This window comes from Rana temporaria, chromosome 2, assembly GCF_905171775.1.
Source record: "Rana temporaria chromosome 2, aRanTem1.1, whole genome shotgun sequence".
Classification (NCBI taxonomy): Eukaryota; Metazoa; Chordata; class Amphibia; order Anura; family Ranidae; genus Rana; species Rana temporaria.
In genome coordinates, this window is record NC_053490.1 from 426,093,261 (window position 1) to 426,110,941 (window position 17,681).

A 17,681-nucleotide genomic window follows, 5' to 3' on the forward strand; every position below is an offset into this window, starting at 1 on the left:
AGCATTCCAGGCTGGTTTGGTGTGGACGTCCTACATACCTTTTAAGAACTTATTTCCACCTCCACTGCTTCCCAGGGAACCTAAACCCCGCAGGCCATGCAGAAGTATGGACCCAGGATATTCTGGCAGACAAACCAGTTCATGATAAACCTTCTTTTACCTTACCTGTTGTAAGTGTTTTTTACTGTTGTACTAATAAACCCCCTGTGATATTGCACTTAGGTGGCACTTCCCCATTCTTTCCTTCTTGTGTTATTTTACAGAGCTGGCTCAACTCTGAAGACAGCAGCCCCACAGTGCATTACAAATTTGTGCCCAAGCATCAGAGACTATTAACACCACCCAGCAGCTACAGCTGCATATTTTGCCAGAACTTCAGCTTACACTCCCTCCTTACACTATGACTTCTTGACCAAGTATTGCGTGCATAGTATACTGTACTTTTCAGTAAGCCAACATTTCTGTATTAAAAGTCCTTTTTTTTTATTGGTCTTATATAATATTAACATTTTCTGAGATACTGAATTTTGAGTTTATACTAGCTGTAAGCCATAATCATCAAAATTAAAAGAAAGAAATGCTTGAAATATTTCACTCTGTCTGTAATGTATCTATATAATATATGAATTTCGCTTTTTGGATTGAATTACTGAAATAAATAAAAAAATGTATGATATTATAATTGTTTTAGATGCACCTATATACAGTATATAGCAGCAAGACTGATGAAAGTCAGCTTCATCGGATATCCGACGAAAAAATCCATCGGATTAGATTCCATTAGATATCCGATCGTGTGTACAGGGCTTTAGTTTCACCTGGTGATCCTACCAGTAACAAACTTTCTGTCTAACTTTCTGTCTGACTTTTTTGCCAAAAAACGTCAAAATTAGCAAGTTTTTCAAAACATCCGACCGTGTGTACGTTCCATCGGACAAACTTTTTCGGTTTTCATCGGACAAAAGTTTGCTCTGCAAATGAACAAACTTTTCGGCAACAAAAGTCCAATGGTGCAAAGTCTGACCATGTGTACAGAAATCCATCAGACTTTTGTCTGAAGTACAAATACGCATGCCCAGAACCAATGTTAAAATCAACCAACAATAGCAGAAGTTGACCAAAGGGTGGCGGTAAAGAGCAGAAAAGAGCAGAAAAACCACATGATGTTGGGAAAGTTTGGGGAAAGTTTGCAGAAAAGTCCTGCCATGTGTATGCTATGGGTGTGCTCGGCCAACTCGCTTTGGACAAAAATCCACGGAAAAGTTTGTTTATAGTCCGATCGTGTGTATGAGGCTTTAGAGTTACAACGCTCACTCACTGCTCACTCCTGATTTGGACTACAGAACACCTTTTCCACCACACTTTATAAGGGGTATGGGGGGGGTGAACAAAGGTGAACTGGAAAGGGTTTCTAGCTAACACTGCTTGATATTTCAGTGCTGCAGAAGATAAAGAAAGATTTCTGGCAGGACCAACAGGTTTTTTTTTTGCACTCAAACAGATAAGAGGAAACAATTTCAATTGTACATTTATCAGACCAAAAGGAAGCATGTAAAATTAATTAATAGTTATGTTTTTTCACTCAGTTTAAGGGGAAGGATAAATGTTAAGGATTTATTTAATAATGCCTGATGCCCTGTACACACGATAGGATTTTCCGTCCAAAAAAGTTGGATGTGAGCTTTTGGTCGGATAATCCAACCGTGTGTATACTCCATCCAACATTTTCTGTCAGAATTTCAACCAGCAAAAGATGGAGAGCAGGTTCTCTATTTTTCCGATGGAATCAAGCAGAAGAGCCAAACTGCCTATTGAACTTCATTGATCTCGGCTCGTCGTACGTCTTGTACGTCACCACATTCTTGACGGTCGGAATTTCAGACAAGATTTGTGTGACCATGTGTGTACAACACAAGTTTGAGCCAACATTCCGTCAGAAAAAAATCTGATCATGTGTACGGGGCATGAGGCCCCATACACACGGGAGGATTTATCCGCGGATACGGTCCAGCGGACCGTTTCCGCGGATAAATACTCTCGAGGATTTCAGCAGATTTTAATGCGATGGAGTGTACTCACCATCGCATTGAAATCCGCGCCGAAATCCTCTGGCGATGACGTGTCGCGCCGTCGCCGCGATTATGACGCGGCGACGTGCGCGACGCTGTCATATAAGGAATTCCACGCATGCGTTGAATCATTGCGACGCATGCGGGGGATCCCTTCGGACGGATGGATTCGGTGAGTCTGTACAGACCAGCGGATCCATCCGTTGGGATGGACTTCAGCAGATGGATATGTTGTGCATGTCAGCAAATATTCATCTGCTGGAAATCCATCCCAGGGGAGATTTATCCACGGAAAAAGATCCGCTGGCTATCCGTTGAAACCCATTTGCTGGGATTTATCTGCGGATGGATTCTATGGTGTGTATGGGGCCTCAGAGTCAGGTTAGGGTTATACATTCTGAACCCCACACCAAAAATGTTCTGCCACCGGGTTCTAAATGGCAAAAATCAACATACTGCATCAAAATAAATTACTTAAAGAAGAATTCCAGGTAAGAATATTTTTACATAGTAACAGTGTCTTGCAAAAGTACTCGCCCCCATAGCATTTTTTTTTGTGTTTTGTTGCCTTACAACTTGGAATTAACATGGATTGTTTGAGGATTTGCATCATTTAATTTACAGAACACGCCCATAACGTTGAAGATGGTTTTTTTTTAATTGTGAAGCAAACAACAAATAGGACAAAATAGCAGAAACAGTCAATGTGCATAACTATTCACCCCCCTTAAATCAATACTTTATAGAGCCACCTTTTGCGGATCACAGCTCCAAGTCGCTTTGGATAAGTCTCTATGAGCTTGCCACATCTTACCACTGGGATTTTTGCCCATTTCTCCTTATAAAGCTGCTCCAGCTCCTTCAAGTTGGATGGTTTGCGCTTGTAAACAGTAATCTTTAAGTCTGACCACAGATTTTTTATTGGGTTGAGGTCTGGGCTTTGACTTGGCCATTCCAACACATTTACGTTTCCTCTTAAACCACTCAAGTGTTGCTTTAGCAGTGTGTTTGGGGTCATTGTCCTGCTGGAAGGTGAACCTCTATCCTAGCCTCAAATCACACACAGAGTGGTACAGGTTTTTCTCAAGAATATCTCTGTATTTAGCACCATCCATCTTTTTCTCAACTCTGACCAGTTTCCTACGAAGCAGTCATGACTGCTGAAAAATAAAACCCACAGCATGATGCTGCCACCACCATGTTTCACTGTGGGGATGGTGTTCTATGGGTGATGCGGTGTGTTGGGTTTGTGGCAGACATCATGTTTTCTTTGATGGACAAAAGGTAAAATTTTTGTCTCATCAGACCAGAGCACCTTCCTCCATACATTTTGGAAGTCTCCCACATGCCTTTTTGCAAACTCGGCTTACTTGGCTGAAAGTAATGGCTTTTTTCTGGCCACTCTGCCATAAAGCCCAACTCTATGGATCATATGGCTTATTGTCGTCCTACAGTATGTACAGATACTTCAGTCTCTTCTGTGGAACTCTACAGCTCCTCCAGGGTTACCTTAGGTCTCTGTGCTGCCTCTCTGATTAATGCCGTCCTTGCCCGGTCCGTGAGTTTTGGTGTGCGGCCGTCTCTTGGCAGGTTTACTGTTGTGCCATGTTCTTTCCATTTGGTAATGATAGATTTGGTGGTGCTCCTAGGGATCATCAAAGATTTTAATATTTTTTTATAACCTAACCCTGACTTCTACTTTTCAACAACATTGTCCCTTACTTGTTTGGAGAGTACCTTGGTCTTCATGGCAGTGTTTGGTTAGTGGTGCCTCTTGCTTAGGTATTGCAGCCTCTGGGGCCTTTCAAAAAGGTGTGCATATGTAATGACAGATCATGTGACACTTATATTGCACACAGGTGAACATTATTTTACAAATTATGTGACTTCTGAATGTAATTGGTTGCACCAGAGCTTGTTATGGTCTTCATAACAAAGGGGTGAATACATACGCACATGCCAATTATCAGTTTTTTATTTCTGAAAAATATTTTTATGCATATATTTTTCTAATTTTACTTCACCAATTTAGACGATTGTGTTCTGATCCATCACATAATTCAGATAAAAAAAAATGCTGTAATGTAACAAAATAGGTAAACATCCAAGGGGGGTGAATACTTTTGCAAGGCACTGTACTTTGGTCCAGCCTGGTATGTGTATACCATACTTGTGGGATCTCTCTAGAAGCTAAAAATCACTGTAGTAGGCACGATTACTGTAGTCACCTCAACTAGCTTTAAGGTCTCATGCAAGTGACTGCCCTGCTGAATTTTGAACACAGGAGGTGAGCTGCTGGGCACAAGTTCTATTCAGAGAATGCTTTGGATGTTACTGCAAATAAAAAATGATCACGGACCGTACTCAATTGCTTTTGTTCCACCTTGTTCAAATGCAAAGCAATCTCTTAATGGCACCCATGCTGGGCAGAATGCAACAGGGAGGCATCTCTCAGAATACCTGGAATTATTTAAATGAAACCAAGCCATATGACATGGACCTCTACAGTCAGCATAGTTAGAATATGGTCTGGTACTGAATTTTCTTTGATTCAACTAATGTCAGCCTTGCAAAAAGCAATATTACTACTAAAAGTAGACCCTTTAATATTTCAAGATTCATCAAGAGGTCTCAGAGGTACATAAAAGACAATAAAAGACCAATCTTCTCTGTCACCAATCTGATGTTCATCAAATTGTACTGTACTTATTGACCAAATCCTTTAATACACTGTGCTGGCACTCAGGATTTAGATTGCATGTTTAGAGGATTAACTGCACAGAAGGTTACATCGAGGAAATGTCTCAGTCACAAATAGAATGTGATTTTTTATGTAAGGCAGAGGAAGACAAGAGATTTAGACAGACAGATACGCTTATCTGTTAAGCAAAGAGAAGATGGATGGTATTCTCAATGCAAGGGATAAATGGCACCAGGCCTTATCAAACATCAAGGACAATGTTGACTGTCAGGAAATGGTAATTGCAAGCCTTGGATATGCCAAACCAAAACTCATTGGCCTCCTGATAACATGGTTAATATCCTTTGCATTCACACTTTAATGTATTTATTTCTTTCCTATTACATCTTTACAAATAAAGCAATCAAGTATGATGTTTGACCTCTAAGTGCAAATTAAAATTTTTAGGAAGTATACTTTTTTTTTTTATTGAGCCACGAGAAATGAAAAACTATATTAAGTGGCCATGCTGTAACATTGGGCCAGATTCAGGTACATTTACGTTGCTCCCCCGCGGCGTAACGTATCTGATTTACGTTACACCGCCGCAGGTTTACAGCGTAAGTGCCTGATTCACAAAGCTCTTACCTGTAAACTTGCGGCGGTGTAACGTAAATCCGCTCGGCGCAAGCCCGCCTAATTCAAATGGGGCGGGCACCATTTAAATTAGGCGCGTTCCCACGCCGAACGCTCTGCGCATGCTCCGTGTTAAAATTTCCCAACGTGCTTTGTGCGAAATTACGGCGCCCCGACGTTTTTTTTTAACTGCGATGTGCGTTACGGCGTTTCGTATTCCCGGACGTCTTACGAAAAAAAAAATTGAAATTCGACGCCGGAACGACGGCCATACTTTAACATGGCTGTTCTAAAGATAAGCCATGTTAAAGCAGGTGTAACTTTGCGACGGGAAAAACCAACTAGCGACGACGTACGAGATTGCGACGAACGCGCGGACCTTCGTGGATCGCCGTAACTAGTCATTTGCATATTCTATGCCGACCGTAATGGAATCGCCACCTAGCGGCCGGCCTAGAATTGCATCCTAAGATCCGACGGTGTAAGTCAATTACACCTGTCGGATCTTAGGGCTATCTATGCGTAACTGATTCTATGAATCAGCCGCATAGTTAGGACGGGCGGATCACAGAGATACGACGGCGTATCAGGAGATACGCCGTCGTATCTCTTTTGTGAATCTGGCCCATTATGCTTAGTCATAATCTTGGAAACTCTGTAATTAGGGTTTTTTCTGATAAATAAACTATGTTGAAAGATACTGTTTGCTGATATTATTTCTTCTCCTTATTATGATATGCTAACATAGCGATGCTGAATGTGCATGTTTTACATGAAGTGCAAAACAGGTGAACAACTGTTTTAGTAACACACTGGGTTTTCTGCATTTGTTGGCTGTCAGAACTTAGCTTTACATATTTCTTCTCCAGAATAGATCCTCTTGCAGCATCAAAGCATAAATGGTTATGGATATCGTTGGGGAGGCAAGTCAGACATCCAAAGGTGCAGCCTAATACTGGATACTGCAATAGTGATTGGTCAAAAAAATCATAACACTTTTTTTTTGTTAGCTAGGTACAGTTGGACAGTGCTATTGAAAGGCTACTGTCTGGTCTGACAACAGGCGACAGTGTCCACTCACTCATATCTTATGTTACCTGGCAAACATCTTCTAGCAGTGCTACTGCATTTACCACTGTTAGACTGGGTCTCCACAAGCCATGGATGCTAAAACAGAGGATCATCCATGTGTCCACAGTCAATGTAACACTTCTACTTTGCTGATGGAAGATGTGTGTCAATAGGGTGAGACAGCCAAATGTTTCCCGCAACGTTCGGACCATAGTCTATTCAAAACGTACAGATACAGAATTCTGTTCTATGACATTCAGTTCAGTATACACAATATATTGGGTGCTGGGGGCACTTGGCATCAGCCAGAAATCCTTATCCATGGAAGCAAGGCCTTAAAGGGGTTGTAAAGGTACAATTTTGTTTTTCTAAATAGCTTTCTTTACCTTAGTGCAGTCCTACTTCACTTACCTCATCCTTCGATTTTCCTCACTTCCTGTTCTTCTGTCTGTAACTCCACACAGTAATGCAAGGCTTTCACCCTGGTGTGGAGTGTCATGCTCGCCCCCTCCCTTGGACTACAGGAGAGTCAGGATGCTCTCTATGTTGCAGATAGAGAAAGGAGCTGTGTGTTAGTGGGCGTCCTGACTCTCCTGTAGTCCAATGGAGGGGCGAGCATGACACTCCACACCAGGGAGAAAGTCTTGCATTACTGTGTGGAGTTACAGACAGAAGAACAGGAAGTGAGGATTTCTCAGAAGAAATAAGGACATTTAAAAGCAAAATCGAAGGATGAGGTACTGTAAGTGAAGGAGGACTGCACTAAGGTAAAGGAAGCTATTTATGGAAAAAAATTGTACCTTTACAACCCCTTTAAGTTTAGCTGAAAATAGGAAATTAAATGTGAGGTTGTCATGTGTATAAGTTTGTGCAACTTAAGCTGGTTATACATGCACAGTTTTTTTTTGTTTGTTTAACCAGTGGGTTGAACAGAAAAACCTCACAGATCCCTGCATCAACACAAGCAATGTTGATGCAGTGGACTCTACTGCTGTTCTATTGTATTCTGATAGTACGAACTCCTCTCCAAACCACCTTTTAGAATACACAGATCAGGGCTCGCAGCCATTGGCTATTAGTCATTAGCCTGGCTTCTGTTTAGCTGACAGTGGTACAGACGTATCATTTTGCCAATTTTGGCAGTTACTGCTGACCAGGCTGAATTTTGGTATGTGGATACTATGCTTAAGTAAAAGAGGCTTGGGTTTGATGTGTTTACATATTTTTTCCATGTCTTTGTTTTAAGGAATTTATTTATTGTAAAGAAGACCACAATAATGAAAATGTTTTTAACATATTTCAGCTTGAAATTGTCTATATCAAAATAACAACATTATGAATAAATTGTATCTTTACCCAATTTATTTATTTTTTTGTTTATAAAAGAAACAATATTACATTACTTACCTGTAATAATGTATGTCTCATGATGTGAAGACCACTGGATTCTGTAGAATTCCTCACTGCAGGGCTGGCAGCCCTGTCCTCTTCCTGCTGCTAAACTTCCGATGCTGAGGAGATTAAAGGAGTTGTAAAGTGAAAAAAAAATTCACCTTAATGCAATCTATGCATTAAGGTGAAAAAACATCTGATGCTGCCGGCCCCCCCGAGCCCCCGTTATACTTACCTGACCCCTCGAAAGTCCCGCGCGGTCCCAAGATCCTCTTCGCCGATTGGCTAGAGCGGATAAATTGAGAGCAGCGCAGCCATTGGCTGGTGCTGCTGTCAATCACATCCAGTAAAGCGGCGCGCCGAGGGGCGGGGCCGAGTGATACAACGAGTGGCTATGGCCGCTCGCTGTATCACGGGAGCGCGCCCGCAATTACTCACCACCATGCGAGCTCTCGCATGACTGTGATCAGTACTTGCGGGGAGGACCAGAGACGGAGGGACCCCAGAAGACGTGGATCGGGGCCACTCTGTGCAAAACCACCTGCACAGTGGAGGTAAGTATAACATGTTTGTTATTTTAACCACTTAAGGACCAGCCCATGTACATATACGTCCACAATATGGCACGTACAGGCACATGGGCGTATGGGTACGTCCTCGCCTATTAGCGGGTGGGGGGTCCGATCGGGACCCCCCCCGCTACATGCGGCGGTCGGGTCCGCTCGGGGAGCGATCCGGGACCACGGCGCGGCTATTTGTTTATAGCCGCTCCGTCGCGATCGCTCCCCGGAGCTGAAGAACGAGGAGAGCCGTGTGTAAACACGGCTTCCCCGTCCTTCACTATGGCGGCGCATCGATCGCGTCATTCCCTTTATAGGGAAGACACGATCGATGACGTCATTCCTACAGCCACACCCCCAAACAGTTGTAAACACATACTAGGTGCACCCTAACTCCTACAGCGCCACCTGTGGTTAACTCCCAAACTGCAACTGTCATTTTCACAATAAAGAATGCAATTTAAATGCATTTTTTGCTGTGAAAATGACAATGGTCCCAAAAATGTGTCAAAATTGTCCGAAGTGTCCGCCATAATGTCGCAGTCACGAAAAAAATTGCTGATCGCCGCCATTAGTAGTAAAAAAAAAATAAAAAATAAAAATGCAATAAAACTATCCCCTATTTTGTAAACACTATAAATTTTGCGCAAACCAATCGATAAACGCTTATTGCGATTTTTTTTACTAAAAATAGGTAGAAGAATACGTATCGGCCTAAACTGAGGAAAAAAAATGTTTTTATATATGTTTTTGGGGGATATTTATTACAGCAAAAAGTAAAAAATATTGCTTTTTTTTCAAAATTGTCGCTCTATTTTTGTTTATAGCGCAAAAACTAAAAACCGCAGATGTGATCAAATACCACCAAAAGAAAGCTCTATTTGTGGGGAAAAAAGGACGCCAATTTTGTTTGGGAGCCACGTCGCACGACCGCGCAATTGTCTGTTAAAGCGACGCAGTCCCGAACTGTAAAAACACCTTGGGTCTTTAGGCTGCATATTGGTCCGGGGCTTAAGTGGTTAAAGGAATTTCTTTCCTTTAATAACCATTTAAGAGCTGTGGGTCTTTGTGCGGAACAGATGCTTAGAAAAATATCTTCTCCTTTTTCCTCTTACATTGAAAAAAGTATTTCAATGATTTGCCTGTCTGAATGGGGGAGAGTCTGAACAATCACTGGATTTCCTCCCCTATTCACAGATCATTTTAAAGGCAGTGTAACCAGTGAAAGAACTTTTCTCATTAGAGGAGACGGCAGGAGAAGGCATGTTCGTGTTGGATCATCTTTAGTGCAGCTTAGCACAGAGATAGAAAACTTGTAAAATAGGGGATAGATTTATGACATTTTTTTCTTTACTAATAATGGCGGGTTATCTGTGATTTTTGTCAGGACTGCGATATTGCGGCGAACAGATCGGACACTTTTGACACTATTTTGGGACCATTCACATTTATACAGCGAACAGTGCTAGAAATATGCACTGATTACTGTGTAAATGTGACTGGCAGGGAAGGGGTTAACCCTAGAGGGCAATCATGGGGTTAAATGTGTGCCCTAGGGAGTGATTCTAACTTTAGGGGGAGGGGACTGACTGGGGGAGGTGATCGATTGTTGTCCCTATGAACAAGGGACACACAGAGATCCACGTCCCTGGCTCTGTAACTGCCAATCGTGGGTACCTGGCGGACATCGCGGACGCCAGGCATGCTCATCGGCACCCGAGTAATGTGGCGGCCAGAGGACGTCATATGACGTCCACCCAGGATGACAGAGCCACCTTGTGGATGTCATTTGACAGTAGGCTGGATGGGAAGTGGTTAAACATATTCTTCAGTGTTACGTGCAAACAGTCTTAGTTGCAAATATAGGTTGGCCTAAACCTTTATACTGCAGAAGTTACTGGGAACCTAGAAAAATATGCTCTCTGTGATGTAAAACATAGTTTAATGATTCAATAAAGTAGTCAAAAGAGTAATACCACTGGGGATTATTTTCATTTGTTTCCCAGTGACAATCCAATATCCCCATTACACCATGTTCTATGATTTCTATGTTATGTTTAGTGCTAACAGTGGCCCTGATCTCTACTGAGAGTTACTTTTTATGCATGAGCATTTAAAATGTATTGCCTACCTTAATTTATATAAAAATGTATTCAAATATGTTAAGGCTTACCATACAGGTAAATTACATGTTTAAAAATGAAATTCAGGCTAAACAAATATTGTCAACCTACAAAAGCCATTACTTACCGTACTTGTATATGGTTGTCCGTTGTGTATTTCTTTCAGAATCCAGCATAAAACTACTCATGTACTTTGCCTCTGTGCAGAAGTTTCTTATAATAAAGACTGATTAGTGTTGCTTTTTCTTTGTGCATGATGATTGGTCTCGCATCTGCTCCCCTCCATTGCAGTTCCCACTCACAGCTCTTCTTTCTACAGGGATTACATGTAGCATACTGAGGTCTACTACATCAACCAAAATAAACGTATTATGTATATATTGTATATATATTGTATAGGCTAAATTATATCACAATATGCATTATCATATGAAAATAAATAATATGCATGAAATAAAAACAATGTTTCACAATTCTTCCTACTATGAAACCCACAGTGATTGGTTTCCAAGTGGAATGTGCAGAAAAACACTATAAGGGAAAGTGTAGATTCAAATTCCTATATACTGTATGTGCTGTGATGAAACAGTGGTGATGTACATCATCGAGAAAATGTTTGAGACCAACTTAAAGCTGCATTCTCTGAGATGCCATTAGCCGCCACCCCATGGTTGTTGCAGTGCCACATCCTACATGCCCTCCGAGCCCATTTACCTATTGGACCCACCATTTCTTGCTTCTGCACGGTCTGTTCTAAGTCTGGTGTATCTTCCATTCCTGAATCCTTATCACCAATCCAACACACTTTGATTTCCCACCTGGGATGGCTACCTCATTCCTTGCAGGTGCAGAACATGCCTCTGTTTTGAGATCCCACCACTTGTTTAAAGATGGTAAACTGCTTGCGCACAAACATCTCACCTCTCAATGGCCCAATGCCCACTTAACACCATGGACCCATTTACAAAGCCATAATTTTCTAAGCAGCCCAGACCATGTGTTATAGTTTACCTCGTATTAAAAACTTTGCTCACACACTACCCCTCAACATGTCATATCCAAGGTCCATGATCTTGTGGGGGAGAATGTGCCCACAAACTTGGGGAAGGCATGCGTTGCTTGGACCAGGGACCTACAATTTGACCTGTCTCTTGAGGAGTGGGACCGCATATATATCACAATGTTCACAAAGGGCCTGTAAATGTGTGGGTCCGGTAAAACAACTACAAACTCTTCTCACAATGGTACTGGATGCCCACCCTGTTTCATAAATTTGACCGAGCCATACCCAACTCTTCCTGGCCCTGTGACCCAGCAGCTGGTACCCTATTACTTATTTGGTGGGAATTCCCAGTGCTGCAACTTTTCTGGTATGAGAGGCACTCAGTAATATCTCAAGTAACGACCTACACTATTGACTACTCCCCAGCATTCAAAGCTTATTTCAAATCTCTTGCAATGAACATGGCGGATGCTGCCAAGATGTGCATTCCCATCCACTGGGGCTCTGCTCATGCATTTTCCTTCCCAAAATGCTTCACTCGCGTGAACAATGTCGCGTAGCTGTAGGAGCTCATTCACACAGCAACATGGGCCTGCTGGCTTTACTTTTAAGAAACTGATTCTTACCGCTGATTGATGGGTGACATCTCTTTGTCTGGATACCAAACACATAAGGCACCTGACCGAGATTTCCCCTTGTTACTCTGTCCGAATACACATGTCCTTTCTGGGGCTGTTTATGGCTATTTCTTTCTCCTTCCTGCTCACTAGAGTATAACCTACTTATGAACTGATCTAACTACAAGGTGGATTTGGCTGGGTAAACATACCACCAGAGGAGCATCCTGGAGGATTGATGTTCCCCCTTCCCTTTCCCTATTCACCCCACACCCCGCCGATATGAAGCCTTCTGCCACCAAAACAGATGTCCCCTTCCCTGGCCAGGAAGGAAACCCTGTCAGTCTAATCCCTCATCCCTCTGCACTATTTATCCACCTCAGTCGTTGCTCACAAAATTTGGTCCACAAATTTCTCTGTTTGATACGCATGTCACTGTCAGGAAACCTGATCCCAGTTGTATTTTACATAGTATTTGTATGAGCTTTACATTTAACTGTTTGTTACGAGGTTGTATTGCCAACTGAAAACACCTTGAATAAAATTGTTTGGATAAAAAAAATGAACAGTGGTGAAAACCCCTTAAAAAAAAGCTTTTACAATCAGATAAATAATTATAGCAAATAATCAAAAAGAGTGCATATCAGCATATTAGCAGTCAATATCAGCATGAATTTAAGTGTCCAATCCTGTATCTCCTCTGTGTACACTAACTCCAACACCACGTGATCTACCACCAATCAACCTATGTGTTTACCTTCTACTAAGACCTATCAACATGTCCCAATATGCCTCCCCTCTGTGGGTATTATCCAGTGGTTACAAAATCTCCAGATTCTGCAACACTTCAACACATGAATTTCAACTATTTGATCACCAATCTTCAGCATTCACATATAAGTTCAAAGGAGAATTATGGAGACCATCCTAGTGCTTCACTGTGCTTAAAATTGCCTCATGACATGTTGATTTGGTTTCCAAATGAAATTACATATAGATTCATGTAGTAATGAAACCTCCACAGAGTTAACAGTTGTCTCAGACTCACAGACATAGGGGGTTATTTACGAAAGGCAAATCCACTTGAGATCAACTTGAAATTGTACTAAAATTGCACTTGGAAGTGCAGTCGCTGTAAATTTGAGGGGTAGATCTGAAATGAGGGGAAACTCTGCTGAATTTATCATCCAATCATGTGCAAGCTAAAATGCTGTTTTTTATTTCCCTTGCATGTCCCCCTCAGATCTACAGCGACTGCACTTCCAAGTGCACAGTGGATTTGCCTTTAGTAAATAACCCCAATAATTTCTTCATACAGCTGTTCTCCAGCTGCTTTGTTTTTTTCTTAAAACCTTGAAAACCTTGAAACCTTGAAAGTCTCATTCTTCAGTCCTTGCTTCAGTTCCATTTATCTGGCCACTTACCTCTTGGTGCTTCTGAAATTCCTAAATCTATTAAAACTATAATCTTTTTACCATATCACTATCCTGGACAAAACCAACCAATAAAATGTCCATCCCACCAAAGCTACTTTTTTCTTTTTCCAAATGCCTTCCTACTTATATTCCCAAATCTAACTTTGAATGCTTTCAGTTGGAAGTTAATAGGTCATTTTGCTAGTTGGATTTCTAGGGACCTTGTTTCCCCAAGATATATTTAACCTATGTCACGCTTTATCCCGATTGGTCAACTCAGCCAGCAGGTCAACCTGGCCTCCAAGGACTTTTACAGAGATCTGCAAATTGAACAGTTCTTCAGTATGCTCTAACACTTAACCTTTATGACCCCTTTATGCACTTTGAACAGTTTTGTCTCTCAGATCCTCGACTATGAGACTTTATCTCCCCTATATATTTAAATCTTAAAGGTTTGCACCTACCGGAGAAGTCAATTCCATTGTCCCATTGAGAGTCCGACTTTGCTCAGATGAAGGGCTTGATATGCTAACAAACCTTTGAAAACTTGCCAGATTTATATCAGTTTTGGAAATGGCTCTAAAATTACATACCAGGTGGTTCGTGACCCCCACTAAAGTGCATGCCTTCAATCCAACATTTTCAACAAATTATTTTTGGGCTTTCCAAGACTTAGGCACTTTTGTTCATACTTTTTGTAGCTGCAACAAATTCCACCCCCTGTGGCAATAGATCACAACTCAAACAGCTCATATTGCAGAAGATACGAAGAGAGGAAATGGATAGCCGCACTCCAATAACCAAAAAGGTTAGTCTAGCCATTATTAAGCACTAGCTCAGTGCGAAACGCGTTGGCTGTTCCCCTGTTCCTTTGCTGTAACCTTGTGAAGTGATGTATTTGCTGTTCGTTTGAATAAAAAGACAACCTTTTTGGTTATTGGAGTGCGGCTATCCATTTCCTCTCTTTGTATCTTATTCATGGTCAGTGCATTGCCAGCACCCACGGTATCCTGAGTCAGTCTACTCTACATAAAGACCCACCTGGAGCGGTGATCCTCTTTTTTAGCTCATATTGCAGGTTACTCAATTCCTCTCACTTTTTTTACACACCTTATTCTGTGTAGCTTAATGAGTTATAGCCTTGAATTTGTTCTCCTCTGAAACACCTTGGGCCCAGTTAAGGCCTGGAATTTAACAATAAATGGAGCTATTGAAATGTGAACTAGTAGAGGCATCACATTGCATCACCCTCTTAGACATTTGTCATGTTTAGGATGCTTTCTTTTCTATCAGACCCAGTCCTTTAGCATTGCAGTTGCTAGACAACTGGAAGTGCTTGGAACCTATTATAGAATTTTGGTCAACTTCAGACTCTTTACGTGATGGTTTTGTATTGTAAGATCTTTCATCGTTGTATCTCATTGTGATTGATGCGTGCACATCTTTTTTGCCTCTCTAAGCATTTGCTTAATATGACCTGACTTCTATTCATCCTGCGTGATGAATCTAACCACACTTTGTATGTATGAATTATTATAGAGCTGCATTAAAATGGAGCCGTTAAATCTGCCTTTAAGACAATAAATACCATTTAGGGCAATACATAAATACTATTTAGGACAATAAATATCATCGTAGTAAATGTGAACCTGCAATAGCATAAAAATATAAATTTACTTACACAAACCACTTAAAGAAAAACTCCAGCTAAAAATAACCAGATAAAAGTTATCACCCCATAAAAGGTATATTAACCTCTTGACCACCGCCCCATGTCTAAAAGACGTCCTCTTTTTAAAGATGAATATCTCGGTAACGGCAGCAGCTGCTGCCACAACCGAGGTATTCATCTTTTCAGTGGGCGGTGGTGTACATGATAACGGTGGTCTCCGCGGCGGATTCGCCGCGTGATCGCCGTTATCGGTGGCGGGAGAGGGCCCCCCCTCCCGCCGCTTACCGGAGCCGTCGGTAGCGGCGGAGGCGATCGGGACCGTTCAGCAGCTGACTGGGGTTGCGAGTGAAGGAAAAATCTCCTTCACCCGTCCCCATAGCTCTGCTGGGCGGAAGTGACATCAAAACGTCAGTCCCGCCCAGCGTCTTAAAGAAACATTTTTTTTTTATCATTTGAAAAAATGACAGTTTCAATTTTTTTTTTTTTTTTTGCATTTAAGTCTAAATATAAGATCTGAGGTCTTTTTGACCCCAGATCTTATATTTAAGAGGACCTGTCATGCTTTTTTCTATTACAATGAATGTTTACATTCCTTGTAATAGGAATAAAAGTGATCGATTTTTTTTTTATTTCAGTGTAAAAAATTATAAAACTAAATAAAAATAAATAAGAAAACAAAAACATTTTTTTTTAAAGCGCCCCATCCCGACGAGCTCGCGCACAGAAGACGGATATGAAAACGGTGTTCAAACAACACAAGTGAGGTATCGCCGCGATCGTTAGAGTGAGAGCAATAATTCTAGCCCTAGACCTCCTCTGCAACTCAAAAAATGCAACCTGTAGAATTTTTTAAACGTCGCCTATCGAGATTTTTAAGGGTAAAAGTTTGAGGCCATGCCACGAGCGGGCGCAATTTTTAAGCGTGACATGTTGGGTATCATTTTACTCGGCGTAACATTATCTTTCACAATATATAAAAAAATTGGGAAAAAATTATTGTTGTCTTATTTTTTAATTAAAAAAAGTGTTTTTTTTTTAAAAAAAAAGTGCGCTTGTAAGACCGCTGCGCAAATATGGTATGACAAAAAGTATTGCAATGACTGCCATTTTATTCTCTAGGGTGTTAGAAAAAATATATATATAATGTTTGGGGGTTTTAAGTAATTTTCTAGCAAAAAAAAATGTTTTTGTCTAGTAAACACTGAATCTGAAAAATTAGCCCGGTGGTAAAGAGGTTAACAATACCAGTTTTTGCAATATTTACTTTTAATTAATAGATTTTTACCACACTACATTTTTTCTGCCACTAGATGTCCTCAGTCTGATGGCCAGCATCATTCAACTCACTTGCTCTGAGTCCAGGTCATCCTAGACCTGCACAAGCTGTGACTGGACTGTGAAAAGAGAAGCAGTAGAGTGATGGGTCGGTCCCTCGGATTTCTTCTGCTATCAGCACGCTTCTTGTCTCATGAACTGTTTATCTTTTTCTACATCTTCCTCCTCTCACATTTCACTGCTGCTGTACAGAGGATTACATGAGGTTGATACCAAAATAATGAAATTTCACTGCTTGAATTTAAAAATACAGTTAATGATGCATTTTTGATTAATAGAGCTAAATACATTTTTAAAACAAAAATAAATAAAAAATCTCTATTGATAAAAAATAAAATAAAATTAATAATTAGTATATTTTATGATAGAGTTATACCTGACCTTACTTTTTCACATCAATGTTTTACTACTGTAAATGTCTGTGTTCCTTCTTCAATAACAAAGGGAAGTCTTTCTTAGTTTTCATAAACATTGCCCAAGAAGGCAGCAATTTTACAAAAAATAGCAAACGCTCAACATAAAGATATTTTGTTAATGTTTTTACAGGTGCTACTTAATTATTTTATAAATATGTGCTTTTAACTCTAGGTATCATATGAAAGGGTTAAAAATAGCAATTACATTGCTAGCTATACAGTTTTACATCTACAAATTGATTTGGGCTATGTTGATTAATATTGAATTATAATGTGATATCCAAAGTGCTGTGGGATAGAATTGAACACTCTCTAGAGAAAGCTAAATTTAGGGTCAATGATCATTTTGTTCTTGGCAGGTAGAATAATTGTTCAGTTCAGCATATCACCTGGGAGTTGTGTATGAATAATGAGTCTACTTACAGTATATAGTTTTATATTCTTTTTTTTTTTCATTCAAATTTAAGTTTATTTTCAATAAAAGTACATACATTTGTACTATAACAGCAGTATACGATTCAGTAATACACAGAAAATAATAAATCCAATGCATTGCTTTACATAGAAGATGGTCTTGTCATAGAAACTAACTATCATATACAGCCATATCATATGCTATCACCATACAGTGAGAGTATAACAGATTGTAATAGCTAAAAAGAAAAGCTAGGTATAACCAATAATTTATAATT